Genomic DNA, 6,879 nt, shown 5'->3' with positions numbered 1-6,879 from the left:
ACTCGTCGAGTCACCTTTCATAATTAAAGAAATACAACATAAATCAATATACCTGGGAAACTGGGTGTTACAATTAGGTTTTAATTGGTTTTGAAACTCCTAGATTCTTTGAGATTCATTGAACTTTTCAATGGCATGTTTAAATCTCGAGTGTGCCCTTCAAGTTTTGTGACTGGGATGTCGATGATCATAGAACAAGGTGTGAAGTAACCTTGCAAATTACTTGGTACCCTTAATGTTTATCACCTAATCGATGTGTCGGTTAACCACACACGCTCCACCAATCTATGATAAACCTTAAGCCACCCTTTGCATACTTTGTTAAATCCAGGTTAATGTGCCGGTTAACCACACACGCTCCACTAATGACTTAATCAAAGTGCAAAGTGTAATTTCATGGGTTAGCACCTTATTCACATTTTCCTAAAGTAACTAAGATTGGGAATTTATAAAACATTTAGTTACTTTACAATCATCATACTTTTAATGAGGATTAAAGTCCTTGTCCTACCCGTTCGGCTAACGACCCTCCACCAGTCAAGGAAGCGGTGGGTGAGAGTGGACACCCATTAAGCTGCCATTTTATAGGCAACAACCTTATACCCCCCTTATAGACTGGCTTCGTGAATGAGGCCTACTAACGGTAAAACGACTTGTTCTTATACATACATCTATATATATATATATATATATATATATATATATATATATATATATATATATATATATACATATATATATATATATATATATATATATATATATATATATATATATATATATTATTAACTTATAATATTATAAAGTATAACGGTTGATTTTTAACTTTTAAAATTCTAGGTGTTGGAACTAAAGTTTTTAAAGTGACTTTACATGTTCCAAAACTTGAGGACAAGTTTTGCAATTATTCAAAACTTTCCAACTTCATAATTTATGAGTTATTAAAATAAAGACTCTTCATTTTTGCAAATTATGTGTTTATTTAATGGCCTTTTAAAAGAGTGACTTTTGGTAATCCATAACATGAGGACACATTATGGATTCCATTAAAATATATCAATATCAAGAATTAAATCAATCAAGTAATTGCACATAATAACCTATGATCTTCTAAACTCATAAGTGTATGAACATTCATATAAACAATTTCAAGAACACAAACAAAACTTGAAATTTTGATAATAGACATTATAAATGGATTAGCATAACCATTACACCATCTAAAACAAGTTTTATAAAACCAAAACAGTTTAGGGTAATGTTTCTAGTCCATTTCCAGCAGCAAAACTCGAAAATCAGCACTCAGGGCTTCCTACTACTCGACGAGTAGGATGAAGATACACATGGACTCGTCGAGTCCCCCCATGGACTCGGCGAGTTAACTCAACAGAATGCATATTTCTTGAGTTTTTTCAACAATTTGCATCAAGTATCAAGAAAACAAGCCTAGTCTCTGATACCACTGTTGGGTTTTGAGCATTCTAACACTCCTATGGTGTACATGCGACCATAGAAACCTTGGATCTATGTTTTCTATAAAATACATGCAAATAATAAATTTCCAAGGTTTACATCCTAGCTAGCATGTTATAAAGTACTTGAATCATAAAACACTAGTAGAATTACATACCTTTTAGTAGTGGTTGATTACTTGGAGTTTGAGAGCCTAGCACCAATAATGTGGATGCCTCAAATGGAAGTCACAAATCACGACAAACTTGGAAACTTGAGAGAATAGAAGCACTCTTCTTGAAATCGGCAACACCTTATTTCTCACACACACTAGTGCCATTTCAAGTGCCAAGGACTCCTTTATATAGTGTGGTGGATTAGGGTTACATTCCTGTAAACCCTAATACCCATAACCTTTCATTTCCATTATATCCATGGGTTAAATCTCCATGGACTATCCATGAACTTTCCATGCAAGCCTAGCCCATTCTAAATAAGCAATAGCCCATACTATATAAATACAAGAGCCCATATTTAATTAGTCACCTTTTTTATCACCAAATTAATTCTAAATTAATTATAAATCAATACTAATTAAATAATATGATTTCCTATTAATATATTAGAACTTATAATATGTTAATTAATCATAAACATACTATTCTCAAAATATTATCCATAAATTGTTCGGGTGAAGTGCAACCCAAATGGACCATGCCGGGTCGGGTCAAGTACATCTCAAATATAGTTATGGAGTTAGACACCTTATCCAACAATTAGTTGGCTAATTTCTTGATTAAGTAATGGATCCTCAAATTAGCAAGCAACAAGTGATTCTTTTCTTAGTTTTCACTTCACACAAACACAAAAACATTTTCTCTAACATGGTAGTCGTAGCGAAATTATTTGGTTAAATCATCGAGACAAAATTCACAAACATGCAAAAGTTGCTACTGACTCTCCTATGAGTGAGAATCCCAGAATTTACATCTCCAATGATTTAGGATTCAAGATGAACTCAAAGAATTATAGGATTAGAACATTCATTCGTGTTGTTTCAAACAAAATCCTCTTGATTTGATGATTCAGCTTCTTCAGAGATGATAGGTTGATCATTAGAGATAGGTTGTGAGCTGATGACTTGATCAACATTAGGAACAAAAGGCTCAGTTCCATTTCGCAAGAAATCAGGAACATGGTCTGAAGGACTATAAGTAAGTTCATTCAGAATTGATGAAGGATGATCAATCCAATCATGAATGAATGAGTCTTCATCAAAAGGGACACTAATTGTTTCGTCAACAGTTTGTGTTGAAATATTGAATACATTGAAAGCTTTGGATACACTAGAATATCCTAGACACACTCATTCCTCAACTTTAACTTCAAACTTTGAACGTTGATCTCTTTGATTCAAGTTGTAACAAACACACCCAAATACATGAAAGTAAGAGATGTTTGGTTTCCTTCCCCTAAGTAGCTCTTAAGTAGTTTTCCCATGACGCTTAACAATGATTGAACGGTTTTGGTTATAACACGTTGTGTTGACAACTTTAGCCCAAAAAGACAAACAAAGACAAGCTTCAACAACCATAGTTCTTCCAGCTTCAATGAGTGTTTTGCTCCTTCTTTCAGCAATGCCATTTTGTTGAGGGGTTCTAACAGTAGAAAAATTATGGGAAATTCTAGAGTTAGAGAAAAAATCTTCTAGGGAGGAGTTTCTAATCTCATTTCCATGATCACTATGTAATTGCCTGATAATGTGATCATAGTGAACTTTCCATTGCTTAATGAGAGAAATGATTTCATCAGAGGCATGACTCTTCTTTCTTAAAAAGACTACCCAGGTAAATCTTGAGAATTCATCAACAATAACAAGAGTATATTTATTCCCATCTCTTGACTTAATCGAGACCGGTCTAAAGAGTTCCATGCGGAGGAGATGAAGAGGTTTGATGATGGAAGAACATGACTTTGGCTTGAATGAAGACTTGGTTTTCTTTCCCTTTTCACACGCTAAGCAAAGCTTATCTGTAACAAATTGTATTTTAGGAATTCCTCTTAAAAGCTGATTCCTTAAAATCTTTAATATACTCTTGAAATTCAAATGAGATAACCTCTTGTGCACAACCAATTTAGATGAGATTGAGCACGAGACAAGAAGCAGCGACAAAGAGAGTTGTCAACAGAAAACATATCCAATCCATAAATGTTATTCTATCGATTAGCAGTTAGAATAGTGACATTGTTTTGATCAACAACCTTTCCTTCTTTCTTGTTAAAATAAACTTCATAATCAGTGTCACACAGTTGGCTGATTGAGATGAGATTGTGTTGAAGACCTTTCACGTAGGAGACATTCTCTATCACAAAAAAGTTGCATTTGATGGTTCCATATCCCTTTCTAGTTCCCTTACCATTATCTCCATATGTAACAGTAGGACCATCCTTCTTTATGAAATCTTCCAAAAGAGACTTTAATCCGGTCATATGTATCTACCCTGAAACTAAAACATACCGTTAATATAAACTGACCTATCCTGCAATGGGTCACTTAAGAAAAGATATTATAACAATCATCAGGGAGACAATTCAAAGAATTTGCCTTTTTGATCCACTTATCATTACGAGTAATGATGTTGTCAGCACGAGTGGAGTTCTTTTCCAATGAACACTTCCTAACTTTGTGAGAAGCATCACGACATCGATAACAAACTTTGATTCTAGGATTCTTTCCTTTAACATTTGATTTTGATTTAAGTTTTCTTTTTTTTTATTTCTGGAACAAGGAGTCTTCTCGATGGCATGCTCAGATGATACCTCGTTATGTGGCTCATGAGGTATTGATGAGTCATCCAAAATAGAAGACATTGATTGATCTTCAGGTTCAGAGATGCTAATGGAGCACTAAAGAAACATGCTAAGAATTTAATTTAATGAGTGAACTTCACCCTTACTTATTGGAAATTTTATCAAAATCTTAGTGGAGGGAAGAACATACTCACGATGAGGAGGTTGGTGAGAAAGATAAAGAGTAGATAATTGAGAAACACATATGGTGTTACCATTAGAATCAGTGGATCAATGAGTGTCAATTGAAGTTTGATTTATAAAATGAGAATTCACAAATCTATTTTTAAAATCTTTTACTAAACAATCAGCATTGTAGAAGGTTTGTTTAGTCTCAACACTTTTATTAAGGAAACGAAACCTTCTTTATTGCCTCCAAGAATTTTTTTACACTGATCTGGAATCTGAGCATTAATAACTCTTGTGACATTAAAGTGCTAAGAAGCCCATTTTTTTAAAATAAGTTGAATGTTTCTAGTAAGATAAATAGCTCTTTCTATTTTGAGAGTGAAGAAAATTATTTGTTAGTGAGATACAAGTGTTTTCCTTTTTTAAAAGAGAAAGAGATTTTTCGACAAGGGAGACTTTTTAATTAAGTTTTTCAAACTCAAATCTGAGAGAAATTCTTTCTTTTTTTCAAACAGAAAAATCAAAACATAAGTGATCAATCATGTCAATTTTTTCAAGGATTTCTACAGAAAAAAGACTCTTTACCTGATGCTTTGAGGTTAAGTCCCATTCCTTAAAGTCTATATCAGCTTGAGAAGGATCAACGTCAAGAGTGTCAATACAGTCATTTGATGTGTCAGCGTGAGATTTAACAATTTGGGCCATGAGACATTTACCTGTTGAGGCTTCATCATCTGAGATATTTTCTCTTTCAAAAACACATGATAGTTTGATCATCATTTCTTGAGCAATGGAACAATTTTGAACCAAACGATAGACAAAGTAAGGAAATGAGTTTCCAATAGAAACTCTCGCCTTTAGATCGAGATTTATTAGCCTTTTTTCTTCCTTATTGTATCCCGGCACAAATTTTCGTTTTTGCTTACTATCAGATGCACCATCATTAGATGATTGATGCATAACACCGATGGGACCTTTGTTGATACTTTCGAGAATATCAAGATCAATGACCTCTAAAGCATACATTTCCTCTGATTTGCTAGTAGAAAAGTTGAGTTCATCAAACAGAGGAAGCTTCTTACAACCGTTCGATTTTAGATTGTAAGAGGTCGACATAATGACTTGAATGTATCAAAAAAATCTACTATGATACCAATTAAAGGTTTGTGTCGATCAGATACACTTCAAGAGTAACAAGCAAGAACAAAATTATTAAACAAAATAAAGAACAAAAAAAGTAAATAATACATAGGATTCACCAAATTGTCTTTCACCAAGAAAGGGGTTGGTTTCACCAAGAAAATGAGTTGTCACAAACACAATCACCAATACATTCTATGAGACACTAATTATGGTTTCACCCGAATGTTGAATATATACTAAACTATACAAGTATATCTATTGATTGAAGGGATTGTATCTAATCTATAGTCTATAATAAGAACTGGTCCTGATCATAAGGTTACCGAATTTGTTATCTATTCTATGTATATCTGTATAATTACCTAATATACAAAGATTACATATGATAATATGACTACACTCTGACATTGATAGACTTACGATATTGGTGTTGATGGTAATGTGGCGTTGGCGCTGGCAGTTAGCATATATAGTGTTTTAGCATATAGAGTGTTTCACTTATCAGATCATAAGGTGTGACCTTACAAACACCACTAACAACGGTGTTTTTGATGCATTTCAAGTCTATATCTAGAGTTTGTGCTTCATTTTATGGTGGATAAGGGTGGTTTGACCACCACATCGGATCTGCTCCACCAACTCCTCCTTTGACCGACTATGCAGGCGGTTTATATGTTTTGTGTGGTTTTATACACACCCCTAATACCATGATGGGTGATCCTTGGGAAGACCTTTTGTCGAGTGACAATATCTTGTACGTGCGCCTGGGGATGCTACAATAATATACATATTTAAGAGAGATATGAGGAGTGGCAACAAAACTAACACCATCTGTGGGCATATGTGTAGCACTTGCAGACATGAAAGAAACGGATGATCCATAAGGCAAGGAAACAAAGGATGACAAGTAAGGTAACATATGATGAGATGCACCAGAGTACAAGATCCATAAAGATGAAGGAATACATGAAGTACTGGATGAGGAACGACCTAAATAAGAGGTAGATACAAATATGGTTATATAATTGAGAGTAAGGAAATGTATAAACTATTCAAGAATTTGACGATCCAACGCAGTAGATGAAGTAGTGGTAGCCTAAACAATAGTTTTTATTGTAGGGTGAAATAATGGCGGCTAAAACAATCCATATGATCTATCTTATTGCTGCTATGCCTTTTTCAATACCAACGGGCACTAAGACTTCTAATGTTTCTCCTTTGTCCAGTAAGCACATCCGTAAAATATTAACTTTCTGAACTGTTCTATCCTTCCGCGTCATATTGAAAGTAAACAATCAAACAATA

The sequence above is a fragment of the Lactuca virosa genome, chromosome 1, assembly GCF_052849685.1.
Source record: "Lactuca virosa cultivar CGN04683 chromosome 1, Lactuca_virosa_CGN04683_v6, whole genome shotgun sequence".
In the NCBI taxonomy this organism is placed as follows: Eukaryota; Viridiplantae; Streptophyta; class Magnoliopsida; order Asterales; family Asteraceae; genus Lactuca; species Lactuca virosa.
Note: the sequence above shows the minus strand (reverse complement) of the source record.